At 44.1% G+C, this 22,668-nt stretch overlaps 1 long non-coding RNA gene across 1 annotated transcript in view; it reads left to right on the plus strand.

The window, feature by feature from the left end:
* The window catches only part of LOC144180921 (uncharacterized), a 28,828-nt gene extending 10,632 nt beyond the window's left edge, over nucleotides 1-18,196 (plus strand). The window contains exons 2-3 of the long non-coding RNA XR_013324566.1: nucleotides 6,859-6,946; nucleotides 17,829-18,196. This is a non-coding gene — a long non-coding RNA (uncharacterized LOC144180921). The remainder of the gene's footprint in view (nucleotides 1-6,858; nucleotides 6,947-17,828) is intronic.
* Nucleotides 18,197-22,668: the final 4,472 nt, after the last annotated feature.

The following is a 22,668-nucleotide window of genomic DNA, read 5'->3' on the forward strand; positions in this document are numbered from 1 at the left end:
GTCCTTCTGGCGCCTTCTTCTACATCACTGTCGCACAAACAAGGTATTTCCCATCATGCCTAGGTCTGTTGTGGCCTCGCAGGCACACCTGCTCCGCTGTCCTAATTGAACAGATGATCTGCCAATTTGTCATGTTTATCTTCAGAGACACCCCCCCCTCAATCCCCCCCTCATTTCACCACACTTTAGTGCAGATGTTACCACAGCTTTTTTTCCTTCTAATGACAGATCTTGTATCATTATTGAATTATTCATCCCTGCATTAATGTCTTTAGATAACATCTTCAACCCCCTTTTTTTTGTATCTGTCTCCTCGCTAGGAAAACCTTTATTATCTCAGCTGACAGCAGAGTGCACGATAAAAGATAATTACCTGGATCGACTCAGCCATTGATATTGAAATTGCGCTGAAATGACGCAATGTTTTTTAAAGGTTAGATGAAGATTATTAGCAGGAAAACTGTGCGTGAAAATTGTTTTTTTTTTCCAAAGGACCATTTACCTTTGGTAATATATTGAAAATATATACATATGTCGCAATTCGGTACAAAGAGGAAATATATAAAGCCATTAAAGGTTTGATTACAAGAGTTTGTAAAACGGCATATTGCTAAAACTGGAGACGAAATTAGAACATTGAAATTGTGAAAACTGGATGAAAAACACTATCACGCCTTTGCTAAACAAATTTTATGCCAGCTAATTTGTTTTGATTTAGAGCAAGTTTGAGCATAATGAATGTCTTCTGTGGTGTCTTTTGTTCTTTGGGCCATCGCTACTTACACCCGTTTCCGTCACCATGGAAACTGAGGTACGGACGAATGCTGGGTGCAAGCTTTAAGACATCACGGCGTGCTGTTTGATTAAAGCCACACTGACTTGGGCACATCTGCTTCGACACCTAAATAACACACTAAATATCTTATAATACGCACTTTCAACTGACGCTATTTTCATTATTTTCGCATTATGGTTCAAATTGAAACATACCGAACGATGTTTCTTGTCAATCACGGTCCACACTGAAGTAGAACTAAAATACCAAGCTATATTCTATACCTAATGCAAGTTTTCTTTTTTTAAAGCACAATTGGGAAAGAATTCCACCATAGAAGCTTCTATAAGCAATGTCTTCTGTCCCTTAATGGATTTCTGTACTTTGGAGAAGGGCATAAAAATAATAATCAACTTTGGAATAAGGCTGAAAAACGAGATTCGGTCCTCCACATAATTCTGCATGCTCAAAGGCAACAACTTCTGTGGAAAATGTTCAGATAGGGCCGTAAGAGGACAAGACAGGGGTCCGAGTGTGGCGACAAGCAGCCATGTGTCGCTATCAGTGCGCTCTTCACTTGGCTGCTTGTGGTAAAGATCAGTGACAGTGCATCTCCTCCAACCTACCAGAATTTGGATCCTGTCCTCGCAAACTGAGCACTTGAACACAATGGGTTTTTTCTAAAGCCCAAACCTTCGATGCCAGGCCGATCGATAACGCGGCCATAACATTGCCAGGCCCGCCATCGATGACGGATGGCTTGACGTAAAAATGCTCGCCGTGAGCATGGCCGTTCGTTATTGTTGAAAACGGTGACATTTAATACGTCAGACGGGTGGCCAGCGCTTCACTGTTCATGCGTCGTGTGGCTCTATTTGAATTTTCATCAATTTTGACAGACAGCGCCGGCGGTTATCGTCAAGAGAACGGAATCTTCTCTGACCCGAAATGCCACGGCCGGCTGCCAGAGTCCCGCGGGGCGGGCGATAAGAGCCGCATCTGCTGGCGTGGCGTCTCCCCCCGCGGCCTCTCGCCCTTTAGCTGTGGCGTTTCAACTGGGGAGGTTAAATGGCGTGGCTTTTCTACCTCTTCTTGAAGAGGCCCGCTGATAGGACTCCTCCTCCACTTGAAACTCAGTGACCCCAGACCCAGGAAGTGGCTCTCGTATCTAGCGGCACTTGAGCTTTTTCGACGGCCTCGCTCTTAAACCCCGACACTCGTATTGCTTTCTCCGAGCCTTTCAGCGTTTCCTTGTTTCAAACAATATTGTCTCCCTGCTGCTATTGATTGCAGAAGATTGGGTTCTGGCAAGCGCTCTTTTCAGTCTGCTGCTCTATTAAGCTATTTTTTTCCAGCAGCAGATGACAGCGCTGGGAGGCTTTTGATGACTTTTAATTGCTATCATCTAAGTATTAATTGATTTGGCAACCCAAGGTAGAAAGGACTTATGAATACTGCCATGTTTAAGATGACTTCTGTCCAGTTCCAGTTATCACAAAACCTGAATTTTGTGAGCTTTGCTCAATTACCTCTCCGCAATGACATTTGTTCATTCGCCCATGCCGTCCCACACTTAGTTTGTGTTCTTGGCATTGACAAAGTTTGTCTTGTGTTTGTGCTGCACAGTCAGAAAGTCCCAGCACATCAGCAGCCATCCCGATATTGCACCAGGTGCTATTTTACGGTGGCTACCTCACCTACACGCTCCATTCATCCACTCTGTCTACTGCGGCCTCCATTTCCTGCTCTCTCACACGCGTGATTAAGACCCGCTCGAAGCATTTATCAAGCGGGCCGCAACACGGTCCGACATGGCGAGGTGAGCGTTAAAGAGTAGCGGACATCCTTCGCTTGTTTTGATGACATTACTTGGAGAGACAGTATTCGGCTAATTTGTTTAGAGCCACACGGTCACTAACTGTTTTCAATAGATTTGGCGTGTGGCTTTATTTTGGTCAAGTGAATCCCATTTAGATAGTGACTGCCTGTTCCAGCATGGTACGCCCCAACTGAGAGCTAATTTTCTAATGGCATGGCCCTTATTAGAAAGCAATTACTATGAATTACCAAGGGTTGATCACCCTGAAAGCCCCCCCCTTTTCCCACTCCAGTGGCGAGTGTGAGCTCACATTTGTATTTGTGTGGTATCTACATCTGAAATGTCCGCTCTAGTCTGAACTCCCCGCCGGCAGCCAGCCAAGCGGCAGTATCGTCGTCATTATCCTGCGCGGTGCCCGAGGCCTGATAAACGACGTTATTGTTGCCGGTGAAGTCCTAAAGGGAATAAAGCGCAAGACGTTTAATTTCCCTAACAGCCTGGGAAATATTTGTTGCATCACCAAGCCGGCGGATGGCAAACATCTATCGCCGCTGTGCAATTAAAGACATAGATCATTTACATAGAGCTCATTTTCATAATGCTCCTTTTATTATCGGAGGAAGAAATTAAGCCGGGAATTTATTTACACACCCACTGTGAGTGGTAACATTGTGCTAATTAGCTGTTAGATGATTAATAAGCTTATGGCACGCACTAATGAACGCCACCATCATTGTTACCGAGGTGCTCCTGCACTGTGTTTGTGTTTTGCTTGCTTAATTAGACAGATAATTATGTCACTTGTTCCTTTGACTTTCAAGTAAATACAGTCACTTCAATAAAGCAAGCTCGTGTGGCAATTCGGTACAATATAGGTTAGGAAATAGGTTATAATTGCTGTACTTTGTTAGTTAACGACACATTAGACTTATTGAAAGTGAATCTGCAGGAATAGATGGAAGCCAATCATTGAAATTGTGGTCAGTAAGTCAAACCATCAAAAATAATCAAATAATCACGAATATTCAAATTATCGAGAAAATGTTTTTAAAGTACAAATAACTTCGGAGGAATGAATAATCAAGTATGATCCAATAATCGCGAAAATTGAATAATATCAAACTAATCAAAGAATCATCATTAATTGCATAATTTCATATGTGTCCTTACAATAATCTACAACTAATCAGTCCTATTTCACTAAGGGTAAATAATACATAACTGAGTGTTATATGGTCCATCTACATGTTGCAGAACAGTTTAATTTAAACTATCTGTCCCTCAACCCAAAATACTGAAATGTCCCTTTAATTGCGCTTCTTTATAATTTCTAGCCCATCATAGTCATTTGTGGTGAGCTAAGACCGTGCACTCTGGCGGCGTAAACATTCATTATTCATTGCTATGTTACACTTGAGTCGCACTTTAGCACTTTGGAGTGAATCCTGAAGTGTAGACTAAACACTTTGACATAACAAAGTAAGTCAGGCGAGATTTGTATTAGCGTATTGTTGGGTAAAATACGGGGCCCTAATGTGGCTGGTTTGTCCGATATGAGACTTTTAACACATATATTTGGACATATATCGTCATCAAAGTTAGTCCATGACCTAAATTCGGCAAAACTAGTGTTTTTGTATCGTGATTTAAAGATATACTTTATGTCAATTTATTTAAAACTCAAGAATCCAGACAATTAGAAACCCATATTTTAAGAAATGACATCATCCTTGCTATATCCTTAGATGTTTTGGGGGCCGGTCGGCGCCTTTATATGCTCCTATGCTTCCCCCTCCCCCCAAACATTAAAACACACTTTATAGATAATTAGTGCAGTTTGTAACTTTTTCTTACACAAGGCCCAATTTGGAGCAGCTCATCCTAACAGGGAGTTTGCTTGCTGTTTTTGTTTTCCATCTGCTGGGGAGAGAACAAAAGGCATTGCTTGTCTGTGATGCTCCATCCTCTGGGAAAGCTGGCAATGAATATTTGATGTAAAGCCTGCGTTTTATTGCCCACGCGCTTCTCAGCAAGAGTCCTCATTGATCTGCCGTTATAATCACAGACTGAAATAAACCCCCCACCCCACCCCGTCGCCACCACCCCAAATAATTCTCTGATTAGGACTGTGTTTGTAGGCTCACTTTGTGACCAAGCCAGATCCAAATGCAAGACGTTGAGGAAAACCCCCCAAAGGAGCAAAGGCTGAGAGTGGGTGTTTGGTAGTAAGGGGGTGGGGTGGGTGGGTGTCTTGTCAACACCAAACGTGCCGTTGTATTGCAGCTCATTAGCGATCTAACACTGCCTGAATGTAACATGACACGTTCAGGAATCAATCCTACAGAGATGAGAAGACCTCCGCATTGTTTCTCTGCTTATTAATCTGTTTATCTTCAATCTCGGTCTGCAGTCAAGCGATTCCTCGGGAAGCTTCTTTCTTAACGCTCTTAACTCATTGACTTTTTTAATGCCTTTGGGCTTGGAGTTTCTATCATCTATTTTATTAACCTGTTGCACAGCACAACAAAGAAAATGCATTTTCTTATTTCATCTCTGCATGTTTTTTGCTAGCAAGTTCCCTGCATGTGACACAAATTCATTCCGCAGACAGTCGTGCGCCCAAACGGGCTGCCAATGTCATTTTAATGGGCTTTCGGCCTTCCGAGCGGCGCCCTTTGGCGAAGCGAGTTTCATCTTAACGGCGACAAAGACGAACCAATCCCCCAAGTTCATTCTCATTCACTCCCGGCGTGCCAATTATAAATGTGTCTGCCAGAGCGCCAGCTTCCTCCTCGCACCTCTCCAACCTTTATTATCCCTCCGAGCAGGCGAGATTGCTCGGCGCTCGTCTCGTCTGCTGCTATGCTGGCCACGGAGCGCGTGAAATGACTGCGTGTGCGTGACAACGCTTTGGACTAATATCAAACTCCTGCTCTGCGACATGCATGTTAATCACGTGTTGATGTTCCAAAATGGTTTTGCAGTCTATGATCGGCTTTCGGGGCCATTAGAGGCAATAACGGATTGGGCATGGATTGCCGTCACGACAGTAAATGACTTAAGGCACGGCTGCCTAATACATCGGACATTGATTGACTGGAACTTTAAGATAGTGTCGGTCAAATATCTGCTCTTTGGAAAAATGCTCGTCCGTGCATTCTCCTTTGCTATTGGATTTGTATTTTGACAAGATTGACATAGAGGTAAACAAGACAGGTTTTAGGGGGGGGGGGGTCTAATATCAGAGCCCTTTTAGCTTCCCTTTGATTGACATTCATGACAGCCAGTCTGTTCTTACCGGCTGTATTTATTTCAGTATAACGCTCACCCATAATTTGTGACTGAAAATTGGTATACATTTCTTTTCACTTTTTCTCAGCTCACACCAAGAATTGCATTGGTACTGGTAACTGACAAATGCTGAACAAATGTCGCTATGACAAAACATTTATTCAAAAACATGGGGTACGGTAACCTGGTAAAATTAACACAATTCTCAAATGGAATTTACAATTTTAAATCCTTAAAGTCTAATTCATCATCATAAGATTTAAAATTTTTCAAGTTTGAGCTCCGGTGAATAAAACGGACACTCGCGCCCATCTGGCGGAAAAAGGCAGGACTTGCGTGTCCCAATATAATGGCTGCCAAGGAGACTTTTTCACCGGCGGAGGGCAGTGTTTTCCCCGGGATTCGTGTATAACGTGCACCCGTACTTTGCTTCAGTTTTTTGGGTTATACTCGAATAAATACGGTAGTCAATCTTGTCTTCTAACTTCTGCCTCAGTGACCGTAAAATACGTGAGCGGGTGCCAAATAACATACAGTTCTGCAAAGTTACTGCCTTTAGAATGACATTTTCCAGCACATCGCATATTTTGGCACTGTCAAACTTTTTATAAAACTATAAAACATTCAGACCGCATTTGTTAATGCACATTTCTTACATAAGATTTTTTGTTTTGCTTGCTCAGACTGTTGTTTCCCATAGCAACTTATAAAAGTGACACTCATGCGTATGATCTTGCAGTCCAACGCATGTTGGGCAAACTGGCACGGATGTACCAAAGTATGAAAACAAATGAAGTCACGAGCCTTGGTTTACATATATTATTGACCTCTTTTGGGGCAACTTGTATCTAATATAGACAACAATATGTTACATCCATTATATCAGTGTGTGTATCGATATATATTTAGTAGTCTCAAGTGATATCTTTCCGTGGCCTATGAATGATGCTTAATTTGTATTTTCTTCTATCAGATGACCTGCACCGCCTTCACGCTTGTCCCAGTGATAACCCGCTCCGGCGTCCGGCTCATTATGTCGGCGAGGACTGAAAAATGGCAACGTGAGTAATTCAATTATCTTCAAATGGCTAATTGGATCAATTTGGAAGGCAGACACTGTCAAGGATAAACGTAATCATGTATGCAGCAGCAATCTTTTTATTGCTCAGATACATCTTGTAAAAAGACAAGGTGTGATAGTGAGGTTAATGTAATTACTGTCCAATTCTCCCTCTCTCTCGGTTTGCACAATAATGCTAATTAATCGAAGATCTCTGGACTATAATGAAGCGCGACAAGCCAGGTAATTGTGATTATGCTATTTGGGTCGCGTCGGAATATTCCTCCGATTCCGCCTGGGTTCAATTAGCGCTCTTCTTCCTCCCACTCGTCTCCCCTCAAAGCCTTCCGTGGAAAGAAAAGTGAGAATATTTCCCCCTCACCTGTGAGACGTCTCGCTATTCAGCCCAATAAAGGTGTCTTTCACATTCCATGCAAGACAAACTCAGCAAGGTGTAAAGCCGTGTAATGAGAGAGTGAACGAAGCATTCATATTCATTATGATCAGGCCCGCAGGGGGGGGAAGGCTACGTGTGACACAGCTGCCGTGCATGCTTTATGGGTGCACTTAATAGCATGCTGACAGCGGGGCCATCCGCCGAATAAAAGCCACAGTAGTCGTCACAGCGCTATTGATTCTCCCCTGTGTCCTATTGATCGCTGACGTTTTCCTGTGGCACAGAGCCGCTAATATGCTGTGTATCACAGCGACGCCTACGGTGCAGCCCATTGACTTTGCTATCAATAGCCTCAAAGCTGGATATCATTAAATCCTCATCACTTTGTTTCCCTGACGGCCTCAGACCAGCGAGCACGGCGCGCTTTCTCAATAGGGGGCCGACGCCGGCTTGTTTACGGCTCTGACACGCACTGCTACTTTTAAGAAGGCCTTCCCGTCATCGGTGCCGCTATCGACCATCGCCACGCATTTATCGCTACTCGTCAGAGTGCCTGGTCTTATACTTTAGGAGCGAAAAAGCTAACGGCGCACTGCAACCAAAAAGTAACAAAATTTAGATAAAAATGAGTGGCAATCTGTCAATTATAACAAACACAAGCATGTCGCTTGTGAATAAACCTTCACTTCAGAAACGTTCACTAAAAGGTTTGCATCAGAAAGTTGCGTTTGATTGTATTTCTGTACAAACGTACAGTAAGTAAGGCCAAAATTTTGATTTTTCTTCTTGTCTTCTTACGATGGACTCACAAAATTAATACTGTAGCACTTTGCCATATGACTAATTCATTTCGTAATCACTGCCATTCCTTTTTTTTCCCCTTTGCAAACAATTGTAAACTCATAAGTCAGGTCACTCGTCAACAATTGTCATTGCCGTCTCGGTACATAAATTTGTTTATTAGTTTAGCGGTGCGCTCTCATTGCTCGTTACCAAGGTGATGGCGGCTCCTCGGAAGGGTTGCGCCAATGAGGAACATCTTTCAGTAATGACAGCCTGCTCCACTAGGGAGAAGCAGAGGGGTGGGACAAGGACGAGGGAGCAGGGGATCGATGGTGCTTAAGGTGTTTGGGTGGTTTGGGGGGGTTGGACAAGGACGGGTGCAGGAGAGCGCCCTCCACGGCCCATTAGAGACGGCAACCCCCTGCTGAGAGCAGGCAGCATGACAAACAGCCTCAGCTCTGATAATAGTGTTGCTGATCAATAGGCTGTCCCTACGCTCGCCCCCCGGGACGAACACATCCACTACCACTGACCTCATGTCATTGTAAACGTGTGTGTGTGTGTATGGAAGGAGGAAGAAGGACTCCAACTGGGATGGCGAATCACTTTAAACCCAACCTTAGCAACCTGGCTCTCAATCTATGATTAGGCTTGGTAGAAACCCATTGAAAAACAAGATGGCTACTGGTTAGTTGTTACATCTGTGTGCTGTCATTTGGTTAATTGTTGGTCGCCAGCTAGTCCTAGGGCAAATACATGGAATTTACACTAAATTCAGCATGTTGTGGAAGGTGAGACGAACCAACAAGTACTTTTGTGTAAAGAAAGAGAACATGAAAACTCCATTGAAAAACCACTATAGGGTATGCAACATAACTAACTCTTGACAGACTATGGTTGCTCTAAGAATCCACTGTTTTGACATTCACCACAGAGTTAATTTGACTTCCTACTTCCTACTGTTCTTACAGATTTCATGTTGGTTTGTATTTTACCAATGATAGATGTGTATCAATGTCTATTGCTTTAGCAGTTGCCATGAAACACAATAATTGAAGGGCAGGCATTCCTGTTAAAATGAATCTGATCTGTGTTACTGCCAATGAATGAAATCCAATGCAAAAATTCCATCTTACCCGATAACCCAATACGGACCCGCACTCTAGGAAATGGATATATGAAAGAATATATGAATCATCCTTTTGACAATCCCTTTTTATTCAGACCAAAACAGAGTTTAGATGTGATCGTTATACTTGTACCACAGTCAATCAAATGTAGCCTTCAATCATGCGGATTCCTTTATTTTAACAGCTTTCCGTCTCCATAACATCACACATAGACAATGAAAATCAAGGAGCTTTGGTTTTGTTCTATGTTGCGCACCAGACATCTGGATTCGTTCTACTTTCCTAAAGTGTTTCAAATGACATTTAAATCACAAAAAGTGCTTTTTCAACAGTGGAATTTAAATGTACGAGGGTTGGCCACTATGCGGTAGATTTCTTGTTGGAGACTGACTGACAATCTTTGGCTGGAAGGAATTACTGAACATTAAATTGAAAGTCAGACATTTAAAGCAGCTTGTCGTCGATGCTGTCTGTTTGTCGAGGCTGTTTGACGAGGACCACGTCCCCCCCCCCCACCCCCACCCCACACGTGTTCCACTAACGACGACAACATAGTAGTTAGGAGAGCCATTTTGTAGGCGGATGTGTGAAAACAGGGTAGCGTGTCAGTCAGCCAACCAAACGTAAAGTTCTTTTCTTCTCGACGTGTTATCGCCGCGTAGCAGTTGTGGCTTGAACGGCACGGAGACATCCTGACTTGCAAAATGAGACGGCATCTCGGTGGAGTGAGCCCACAAGCCATAAACCGCAGGCAGCAGCTTCTGCAGACCGCCTCGCCGCGACTTCAAACACTAACAAGCTGGAATAACATTTTGCTTGGGGTGGCTTCTCTTGACGACTCCCAGCTGCTGGCAAGCTGCTGGGGAGTAAAGACAAGATTTATTACAGGGCCTTGTTGCATTCTGATAAAAAACCTAACCGCATCGTATAGAACGTGCGGGATCACGGAACACGCCATTAGCGCTCCTTTCTCTTTGGATCGGGGCGAGATCCGGCCTGGAATCCATCAGTTGGAAAATCAATTTTCCTGTCTAAGCCTGCTCCTTTCTGCTGTCAGGGTGTCCTCGGGGCCGCTTGTACAATTGGACTGACACTTTTGACTCGCTGGCGCGTTTGCCCTAAAACCATGCGCGGCGCTCGGCGTAAACGCGGATCGGAATCTCCACGCTCGCACTTTGTTAAGTGCTTGGAGAACAGGAAATGTGAGGCAATGATGAACCTGAAAACGCCCTCCCTGCGGGCCATGACTAAATGAGGACATGCGCCTTTTTTTTTTTCTTTACACTGGAGCTGGGAATGTTGATACGTATGGGAAACCATTTAGTTCAAAACATACTCGTCTGCTCTTTGTCCTTACCGGATCAGCAAACCAGAATCATAAGTATAGTGCACTAGTAAAGCAAATGCCATTTGAATGATGTGTTTTTTCTCTACTGGATTCAAATACTCGCTGACATTTGTGCGCAATGGTTAAATAGTCACTTAAATATCCAGTTATTTTCCAAGGTATTTCAACGAAACTAGGAAATTAAATAAAATATATGATTAGCTGCCAAAGCTTCCCGAAATGAAAAAGAGATTTGAAATATAGAAAGATTTGACCAATTGATCGTATCATGGTCATAAAATGGGAGTAAGTGGAGAAGATGAGACGTCTGCAAGGTCAAAATGACTTGAAATGGGCCAACAACACTATTTTCTCTGTTGTTTACTCAATGCTTCTGAAAAAAAAGCACGCTCAAAACACTTTCAGAATCAGACCTTGGAGTGAATGTTTCTGACGAGCAAATTTACTTTCTTTGTGTACTTGGACACGGCCATCTTTTTGCGGTCCAGCAGCTCACGGATAGAATATTTTCCAATATTAAATAGTGTAAAGATTCAATTTCAGTTCGACTCGATGGACTTGACACAATATTATGCACACATTTGACACAAACAGTTCAATTTTACCAAAGCCAATATTCACAATCTTTTTCGGAAATCATTTCATATCTCCTGGATGAGAGAGAACTATTCTTTTTTTTTAACAGAAACGTTTATCATATCAGTCAATGTTTTGGATTTTGATAGACTTGATTGCTCTACTGCTTTTCTTACAGCAGTATTTCACCTCATTCCATATTTCAGGCATTTAAAAAAAATTGTGCCCATATTCCAGAGCCTGCTACAATTGGATTTACTCAATGTATTTTCCCAGATCAACGTTTTATCACTCCCCTTACAAATATACACTAGATTCACGGTCAATAGCGAAGGAACACACCAATTCCTTTTCTGCTATTATGAGCGTGAGCACACAAGTGTTGCGGCGAAGGAAATAAGGAAGTGGCAGCAGAGTGCTGTTTTAACCTAAAAAAAACAAAAACAAGAAGTGAGAGGAAAGCATTACATGAGAAGATGTTCTTCACTTGTACAAAGAGCTGCTGTCAAAAGGTCAAGTCGTGAGCGTGTGTGGTACGGCAATTCAGCAGTTGTGCTCAACAACAAGGCAAATGTCTCACAGATGCATTCCCTCTTTTCTGTTTCCTGCCTTCACCTTGACTCGAACGCGTAATTGAACACAGCACACGTCCGCTTACGCCATCGCATTTGGCCGTAATAAAGCACTTGATACAAAGCACGACAACGGGAGAAGATAGTGACAAGGCTACGTGATGTTTACTCCAACCTCGCCCTCCAAATCGACGCGAGAGGAAGCCGGGACCACCCACGGTGATGTCGATAGGAGGCGCAAAGCAGGCCTCTTGAAACAGATAAATCTCCACTTTCATGAACCACATGAGAGAGCTCTACATCTGCACAACATTTCAGACTATGTTTGGACACGCTGCAGCTTGCAATTGCAACCCCAGAGGCCCGGGAGGAGGTGGAAATTAGGGATGTGGGCGTGCGTGCCTGCGTCTGATGGAAAGTCATGTGAAACCCACAGCGGGATGACTGATGGAGGGGCTTTGCCCACACCCCTTAGCTGGTCCCGAGCCAATCACAGGGCAGGAAGTCCTTAGCTAACAGGTGTCTAACACAGACCCTAGACCGGTCGCCAGTCAGCCATAGGGCGAACGGAGGAACAGATAACCATTGACACTCGCAATCAAGCTTGCCTGAGTTAATTCACACACAGCTGATGATTTTGACAGCAGCCAATTTGAAAATGACCCCGTGCGACTCCAAAGTCAGGCCATTTGTATTGCAAGCCATATTACTCATTTTGGACCATTCCACTCATATTATTAGTACTTGTTTCCTTCTATCTATACCAAACTTTTCCACAAAGGGCCTCAGTGGGTGCAGGTTTTCATTCCAACGCATCAAGAGAACACCTTTTCACCAATCTGGCCTCCCACAAGTGCAATCAGGTGCTTCTTGTTGTCTGCAGAAATCTTATTGGTCAATGTTTCTATGCTGGATCGGTTGGAACAAAATTCTGCTCCCACAGTAGCCCTCCAGGAGCAGTTTGCCCACCCCTGATCTATACGACATTCATGTCATCCAAGTCCAAACTGGAGTTTCTCTGCATTTGCAGAAATTGGCGCTCTAACGAATGCTATTCCCGTTTGCCGGGTTTTCTGCTTGATTTTGATTTATAATAGCAAGTGAAGCTGCGTTGCGCTAAAAATAACAAAGGAGCAGAAGCAGCGCTCGTGTTTCACTGATTGTATTGATTTCTTCTAGTCGGGCCCGCCGTTTGTGTGGCTTGGGGCGTATTTTATCGAGAGCAGTAAAATAACAAAGGAGATGGCGCTGGAAGTTCTTCGTGTATACCAATCAGAATTTATAAATTGCTCCATTACCTTTATTTCCCTGGTTACTCTGGGAACATTAGCAATTATTCTCTCGTGGCCGGGCTCATAAAACTAATAATCTGGTGATTTAGTGCCCGGTGGCACACTGCGAGGCGCTCGGGCCAACTCCATTCCATTCATCTTACCAGCTATTCCTTTGATTTTGGTGGGATAAATTGCTTTCCGGCAAAATGGGTCAGTATGTGTCCTCCATTTAGAAGCGGCTAACAATGTAAGCGTACACATGTTTGGAACAGTGGCACTGGCTGATTTCCATTCTATTTGCATAGTGGGGGGTGGCCTCAATTATCTTTCTCGGGCCGTGTGACAAATTGCAAATACGCCAGCTCGCTTCGCGCCGTTCCGTTTTCTCGGCCGCAAAGTGGAGTCAAAGTTGCTTTCTCGTGCTGCCGCGTGATCACGGAGATGGATGTCGAGGGCCCCCGGAGCCGAGAGGGTTTCTCTTTTCGCGTGATGAGTCTGTCCCACTGTCCCATTAGCGCATCCCCTGGGAGCAAAAAGAAGCGCCGGAATCTGGGGAGACAGACTCAGATTAGCTCATAAATCACCGCTCTGGAGACCTGGGCGAAACAGTGACATCATCACTGCGAGACGCTAGGCGCTATCATCTGGCTGACGCTGCGGTCCCGCTCAGTTGATGCGAGTTGACAGCAGACTCAGCCGCCGCAACTGTCAGGATGTTTCAGTGTCTTCATCGGCTTTGTTTGTCGTCTTGTTTGGCTTGATCTGCTTTTGACTCATTCTCTGCTGTTGCCTTCCCAGTCAAAACGGATTGGATTTCTACCATCATCCAAAGGAAAATGATGTCTTCCAAAATGAGAAAAGATTTTGCCTTCCAAAATCTCATCCAATCCGCCTTCACATTTCTCATTTTCTACTCATTTGGAGGGTAAAAAGTAAAATATCCTCCATTTCTCATTTTGGACTGTCTCAACTGACTGGAACAGTATTTCCGTTCATCAAATACTGCAAGCCAAACGTGTCCTCCTGGAGATGAATTCCCCTGGATGGCCTCCAAAGGGCTTCCCAAACAATTGGAAACTTCATATTTTCTTCCACGTTCCCTCGGTGTAAATGTAATGGCCAGGTGTCCCTAATATTTTTGACCTTACTTGTGTACGCACGCTCTCTGGCGCTGCGCTACAAAGGTTCCTGTGTTCCTACTGCCGCTCTCTGGTAAGTGGCTGTCTGTGAGGCCCAGTGTGGAGTCAGGTCTGTAATAAGGACCGAGGAGGCCTCCCTCCCAGCCTCCCCCCTCCATCCTTCCATCCCTCCATCCCTCCATCCCTCCCTCCTTCCCTCCCACATCCACACACTCACAGCTCTGTGGTCACACAGCTGGCCCTGTCTGGCCAACCACTCCAACCTCACCACTTCCCCTCTCTGGGTGGGATGACAGGCGTACTGAGAAGTGAAGCGAGGGGGTTGTCCCTGGCCCCCCTCCCCTCGCTTTCATGTACATACAGTAAACACGTCCGGAGAGGAGAAACCCGTTTTTATGTTTCCTCGCGTCAGAAAAAACAACCTCACACTGTCTCATTCAGTCTGCGGATCTGGGAGGTCACAGTCGCCTCACGCACACGGCCCGACAACAGCCCTTACAAACATTTACGCCCAGAGATCGATGCCGTCCACGAAGATGGCCGTTGTCGTAAAGAGAACACTGCATACAAATGCTGTTGGCGAGGTTGCTGAGTCATTTGGATTGCATGGAAGTTGGCAGTTATAATTTGCCTCCCTTTAGGGAAGCCACGCAGCTTCTGTGCGTAGAGAGAAGGGCTTGAATTATTTGTCACATGAGGGTAGTCATCGAGGTCCCCGCTCTGCTCGCCGTGGCTGGCTGGACTCTGTCCCCTGCAGGCTTTGCTGATGTAATCCGCCCAACTCCAACTCTCATTTCCACAGATGAGATAAGAGGCCCCACGGCTGACTGATCTGCTGCTATCAGTGGGCTGGCCGACTTTCCCGCTTCCCCCGCGTGCACTATCGTTGAGGCACATTTAAGTGATGACATCACAGGGCGACTGTGGCCCAAAGGCGCCCGAATCACTGGGGCTAATGGATGGCTGTGGCAAGGTGACTGCAGAGCACATTTTTTACTGTCTCTTGGTGCTGTTTTGAATTTCCTGCAGTGAATGTTTTGTCAGCGTATTGAATCATTGCGTGCTGTGAGATTAACTAAACAGTGGGAGGAAAAATGTTGATACATTTGTTAAATTTAGGGTAAAATACTGGTGCACCAATTCATTCTTTCATTTTCTGTACCGCTTATCCTCAAAGAGGTCACGGGGGGTACTGGAGGCTATCCCAGCCAACTATGGAAACCGAAATTGATGGCCAGCCAATCGCAGGGCAGAAGGAGACTCATACCTAGGGGCAATTTTAGTGTTCAACAAGCCTACCCTGCATGTTTTTGGAATGTGGGAGGAAACCTGAGTACCCGCAAAAATCCTATGCAAACCCAAAGGATATAAAATAATATGATTTTTTTAACCATCATCTTCAGTCAAAACAATATAAAGCACCATGTATTTATTTTATGGTTTTACTAGGGATTTTGAACGATAATATCCTGGCAACCACAGCTGCCATTATTTTACCATAAATTTAGCTGGTTGTTTTTACAGTGAAGGAGAGGTGAAAAAAGAACCTTGAAATGGGACACGTGTCCAAGAGGCCGACATGGATTGTGCGAATTTGACAAAATCTTTTGCCCAATTTGCTTCCAAAACACACCAGGACCCAACCCTTGTTCTGAAATGTTGCAATTTGTTGAAAACTATTTGCACAATTGAAGCTGGGCTAGATTTTCCACAAGTGCTCCGCGAGTTGAATACTTGGCGTTGCCCGGTGGTTACGCTTGGGAAACATGAGGAAAGCTAAGGTGGTCATTATGAGGAAAATGATGTGCACATTTATGAAGGATCTTGCCCGAGGAACCTTTATAATGATACGGAGGCTGCCATAGTCATTGCACGAAACCGCAGTACTCCGCACACGAGGTACTTTTTGGAAAAAAATACGGCGGGCCGAGCCGCCGGGCCGACTCCGGGTTAAGCGGCCCGCCGACCTCAAAGCGCGGGGTCAGCGTGGAGGAAAAAACATCACACAAGAACCACAATTGCAGCCCGCCGACATGAAAAGTCTCTTTTTATTTTTGACAGACTGGCCATGTTTAATGGCCGCTTGTGTGTGTGTGCGGCGTAAACAAACAGTGAGGCCCCGGGTCCTCGCGGGCGGCCAACGGCAGCGGCTTCGGCGGCCAGCTGGATTACAGGCCAGCGCGGAGCCGCGGTGGCGATGGCATCGCACACGCTCGGCCGCGGTCGGGGCATCCAGAAAATGCTCTCCCGCCTTTAACAGCTCAGTGGTGACTTAACATTTCCAGATGTCAAATCTCCGACCGCACTCTGGGCTCACTTAGGTGTCACATATTTCAAGCTTGATGCATACTGTTGACTTTGCCCTCCAGTGCATGATGGACTCGCTCATGAATCAAAACAGTCATTGGTTTGATTTATATGGTTATAAAGCAGCTTCTGTGTCTAGTCAGACCGCCTTTAACCAGATTTGTATACCAATTCAATATATTTCTCTTTGTTTACACGCACCTGTGATTGGATCTCCATACGTTGGTGTATAGGTGACAGTATTTTGTGACCTGTGGGGGCAATATAATAATCATTCTTCTTGTCTATTAGCATTGGTACTGCTGTTTTGCTTTATCAGTTAGTTTAATAGCAGTATCCTCAACTGATTGTAACTTGTTTAGTCAGCAGGTCAAGCTACGTTGCACATTAACACACCTCATTTGTCCTCCGTCCTTTTCTTTGTCTTCCGTTCCGGCATCCCGCGTACGATTTGTCTCCATTTATTTTAATCTCAAACATAATGAGATTCTCCTTGTTAGGGTGGATAAAATTCAGGCTGAAATGCCATTTTTCAACCTCTCTGTGGAGAAGTGGATAAACATAGTTACTATGGCAGCCAATGACTGTTGTTTCAAGGCTATTAATGCTGTGCTGGGAAATTGTAATTGTTTTACATTGAGTTTCTGATCCTGTCATGCCTGTCTTATCATTTATCTCTGTCAGGTCCGTTTAATGGTGAGAGTTAGATCACATGAAGTTTTATCTTTGTTTACCATCTCCTGCTAAAATTGGCCAGCCATAAATTGCATTCTTGGGGCTTTTGGTTTAATTTCAAGACTCATCTGAGTGCATGTGACACAAGAAAATCTGGCAACAAGAAAACCACATTTCTGTGAAAGACCAAAATTGTCACGAAAGCTTCGATAAAACGTGACTTTATTTTCAACCGGGCCATAAACAAAGCTGCCAAAACAACAACGAGAGGCATCCAATCCGATTTCATGTCAATTGTCGCCATTGAGCTAAAATAAAACTCCTCACATAAAGGTCAAAAAATGAGATAAAAATCCTCCAACATAGCTCACAAATGAGCTCAACATTCGCTAATAAGGTCCAGGGACGATTGTTTTATCCATTCTGTCAGCGTTTGTGTAACGCAATGCTTGTAAACCCCAACTAAATCCACCGTGAAGGGATTCATGGAACTGCAGAGGTGAGTTTTCCTTCTGCTTGGCAGAGAAGTGCGTGCATGACATGTAAATGTGACCATTTGGCGGGTCAATTATCCTTCACTCTGTTTGGCTGCAGCTCTGTTTAGCTGCAGATAGATAGAGTGATAACCCCCCCCCCCCCCCCCACGCCTGCCCCCCCTTCAGCTTTGTTTGATCCCCGACAGGCGCAGCTCATCAGTGTACGCTGGTGAAACATCTCTAATCAAAGAATGTGTCAGAGCGGCGTTCCGCGGGGCTGCGCATCATCACGGCCTTTCATGTCACGCGGCTGAAGGAAAGTCCGAGAAGGATCTTTAGCAGGTACACTGTGCTCTTTGTTTACGCCTTGTCGTCCTCGCAGCGGGACGCGCAGATGGCCAACAATTATTTCTCTGTGTGCGCCTCGCTGCTGGCGGGCCACCCGCTCGTGTGAGATTGCTGTAATCCTTTATTATTTATGATTGTCTGGGATTTTTGGCTCACGATTGAACACAATCTGTCCAACGACGCCGAGATGAGCGCAAGGCGGAAGAGTGGAAAGAAATGCAAACAAAAAAAAGGAGAGAGTGTACATGGAAATGAAGATGCGAGGTTTGCTCCTGAATCTAACACACTTTAATCCCATTAACACCGACTAAATAAACCATTTGTTTTAAGCTTGCCACTGGTGCTGTTTATGATAATGGGCCGCTCGCCGGAGGCCATTTCTCAAGACGTTTGGAGGGCACCGGCTAATAATTAGATTTAATAAGGAAGTCAATTTCCATCCTCGTTTGAAATAAAAAGAAGGAGCTTAGCCTCCTTAATGTGTTTGCTCTCATCTGTTGATTTGGGCAAGCTTCTTCGCTCAGGGATTCGGACTTTCACATTTTTAACGCATCCGTACCCTTTTTTGAGGACGTGAAATGATCAGAAACTATTCAAAGAGACCGACACCATGTTTCCCATATATGTATGGGATATTCGAGCCATCCGAACGCTCATGTTCTTGATGTTAGTATAGTCCCAATAGCATACTGTTATGGTCTGATTACCATAACCAATATGTATAACCTACATTTGAAAATTGCACACTAAGATCTGCCATTTGTAGTCACATTTTGCAATCTGCATTTGCACTACTATGAACACAAGAAGATCATTTAGTGTACTGTTGGCAAGTTAGTTGGTTCAAAGGTCTTTGCTGTCTTTACCAATGCAAAAATGAGCCCAAATCCAAGCACCTTTTGTGATATTTTCGCACAGTTAACTTAACAGCAAGGCATATTTGCATAGGGTGTAGTTTACCACAATACAATGATTCAAGATTATTTGCGTACGACTTCACGATTTTGTTACAAAAAAAACTCACCCCCCGTACAATTGGCACAAAGCAATGATATGACCATACAAACCAAAGTAAAAAAAAGAATATCCTAAAAGGTGCTACGTGTGTTGAGTTCTTCATCCCAACGGAGCACCAGGTTCTGCTCTAGCGACCCCGTGTGCACAAGTTCCAGCTGGAGGAGCTCTCTGATCTGCTGTCAGATTTTTTTTTTTTTTTACTGACAACTTCCTCCAGTCTCCGTTACACTTCTCCACGCCCCAATTTCCTTGTCCACTTTCCCGGTCTCTGTTTTTCAACTCAATAATGCACTTAAATTGCCCTTGGGAGTGGTAAAATATAGACGTCAATATATTTTCTATGGTCTCACTATAGTATATCTTGGGTTTGTCTAGAAGGTTTCCACTATAGGAGGTAAGACAGATAGGTTAGTTATAATTGACAATAGCGTACTTTAGCCCAAATTGCATTTTTTTCTCCTTGAAAACGGCAGGAGACGGTCACGCGAAGTCATTCCCATGCCATGTGAATGGAATCATCAACCATGACTGAATTTAGGCCCAAAGAATCTTTTTAATCACATTAAGCAAACTGGATTAATGTTAACCAAATCTGTTCAAGTTGGGCTCAGTCAACTGGTACTGCTTGGAGCTCTCATGTGTCTGCTTGTGTTGACTCTTTATAACTTTGTAAAGCAAACTAAGAAAGACATTTTTGGTAAAGATAGACTATGTGAAGTAGCTGCGCTAAAAGTTAGAAGTTCCATTGCAAGCGTCTCTTGGTGATCTAAACAAGAAATCCTTGGGACACTGCAGGAATGTGTTTTTGTGCAAACAAATGCACATAAACATGGTAAAAGAAATATACAGTTGGCAGACTATATATATAGAACTTTTGAATTATAAAAACATTTATAAGTGATTTTTTTTTTAATGATACGTAAAATGATTTCACTTTTTTCAAAATATGCAAGGTCCAAAGGCAGTGTCAAGTACCCCCATGAGCAGTACACATTTTGACAGCCTTGGGGGGGCCCCTTTGTTGGCCGGGGTCCAAAGCAACCTCCTGCCTGGCTTGCCTGTCTAGTAGGCCCACCAACCATGTTGGCGTGGGTGTTAGCATTGGACAGCAGCCTCATTAACATTTCACACACATTTCACATTACGTTAGCATGTAAACACTAACAAACGAGCCGTTTGCGCTCACTATTTCCCGCCGTTCCTCTAGTAAGGAGATGACGGTCATTGAGACAAATGTGATAGAATTCACATTAAAATTCTAAGGGGAACTTTGCATAACTTCACATGCATCAGATATAAGTGTGTTCTTAGTTTTCAGACGAATATACTATGTACAACACTAATCTTGGTTCTGCGATTGGCTGGCAACCAATTCATGGTGTCCCCTTGCCTACTGCCGAAAGTTGGCTGGGATAGGCTCCAGCACCCCCTACCCTTCTGAGGATAAACAGCGGAAATGGAATGAATCTTAGCTCACTCCTGCAATCAATGTAAAGTCTATAGAATATAATTTTAAATGCCATCTGAAAATCCTTGTGACAAACCTTATTTTCTTGTGTGCCATCTGCATTTTTCTCCTCCAATAAGTTTTTATCCTGTGCTCATCGATCACTGGTTTGTGGGTCACCCTGGTTCTACTGTGCCGGCAATTCATCTTGATGCAACACACTTGCCTGAATAGAATCTGTATGCAGGGTAGAAAACTGCTTCCTCTTCTCCATGAATGACGTATATATACTTTAGAGAACTGCATGTTTGTTTGTGAACGTGAGTCTGGCTCTAAACAGCGTGTGCCAATGTGCAAGTGCAACACAAACTCCGCCTGTGCAGCCCAACATTTTCCGCTTCATGAACAAGAATGTGCACAAAGGGGGGAAAATGGCGGAGTCATTTATTAACTCCCGGCTTACTTTAATGAGCCGCTACTGCGCAATTCGCAAATAGAGGGCGGCTCATGGGAAGTTGTTTCTCATATTTGTCGATCTTTACCTGGAGGGAACGTTTATGCGACATCAACCCAGTACAAACAGGAAAGGTATAAGTTATGTAAAGATGTCCAACCAACACAACTCACATTTGAAATGTCCTGATGTGCAATGAGACATTTCAAAGTGACTCTTTATGCCAGTGCTTATCCACTGGTCTTGTCCAAAAGTGCACATATTTACAGAGTAAACGTGCAGCCCGCGGCGTTGTTCCATCTGACAGGCACTTTGTAGCTCATTCAAACTGGTTATATTGAATTAAATGCTTTTATTTATTTTTGCAAAAGCTAATGTTTGTAAGTTGTGTGATCGAGTGCATGCACTACTGCACTTTGCTTAATTTCCAATCTGCAATCACATTCGTTCATTCTGACAATAATAGATGCCCAATTTACTTAATAACCTAGTACTGTCAAAGGCGGCAAGTATATTAACTTTTTGGGCCAAAAACAAAATGGAGATCTAATTGGCATTAATACGGACCAAACTAAGTTTGACAACATTTATTTACAGTAATTGTGTTCTATTTACTGTGTGGTTTTTGTTTTAGTGCATGCATAATCCCTCAAATATTGATTGGTCTTTGCTATAACTATTATATTTGCAAGTATAGTGCTATATTGTCTATGTGCTGGTGCATAAGTGTGCATATTTTGATTAAAGGGTCACCACACTGTGACTATCAATGCTATTGATTAGCTATTGCGTTTTGCATGGCGTGTAAGCAACCGTCTAGCAGAAGGCAAAGCGGTAGTGTAGCTGTTTTTATTACTTGACATGTAATTCTGTTTGTTTTATGTTCGGCTTAACCGTGGGCTCCAACTGGGAGTGGCATTAAACAGCCTGTTAAACAGCACTAGACTGCCTGCCAAACTGTTGCTTGTTGTAAAATGATTGAGCTGCGTTCACTGCCACACACAAAAAAAAAAGAGACGAGTATGTCACACACGTGCCAGGCCATTGAGGGCGATAGACACCCGGTCCATTTGAACGACGTCGTCAACAGTAGCAAACCAGTTCACATTTTGATTGTGCTCACACGTCGCTTTAGACGTCGGAAAGATTGTTTCACGGCAATTGCTAAGAGTTTGCTCTCGCGTGCACAAACAAGACTTGCGAGAGTTATAAAAGAAGTTGGGGTATACGTATATGTTTAAACACTTGTATGATCCCAGAGTAATTGTTCCATGGAGGCAAGTATTTGTTTTGTGTTGGTGTTGGGCAGCAAGTGAATTGGTTGGCAGGCGCAGTGAGAACAATCACTGCTCTGTCAAGAATTTGAGCCACCTCTGCAAATAGGCCAGTGTGTAATGCCTTGGGCTGGGTGTTCCAGTCAGGCTGGGCTGTCCGTGTAAATAAACAGTGTGGGGGTCTCACAGGGTGGAACCCTCCCACACCCCCATACTCTCTCTGGGGTTTGGCTCAGCCTTTGTTGCCTTTAATCCAAGTGCTCTCTCTATTGCACAGCAAGGGGGTTGCCTGGCTCAGATTAGGCTCTTGTGTGTGCTTGAGTTTCTCACACAGTCCTTACTTTTGGGGGGAGGGGAATGGGTGAAAAAAAATACACACACACACACACACACACACACACACACACACATACACAGCCAACTTGCTTCCTTGAGGTGGCTGACAAGAATGACAAGTAGAACACTGCTGCTTTTTGGACCTTAACATGACACAATGACCTTTGGGT

The sequence above is a fragment of the Stigmatopora nigra genome, chromosome 22 (genome assembly GCF_051989575.1).
Source record: "Stigmatopora nigra isolate UIUO_SnigA chromosome 22, RoL_Snig_1.1, whole genome shotgun sequence".
Taxonomy (NCBI): Eukaryota; Metazoa; Chordata; class Actinopteri; order Syngnathiformes; family Syngnathidae; genus Stigmatopora; species Stigmatopora nigra.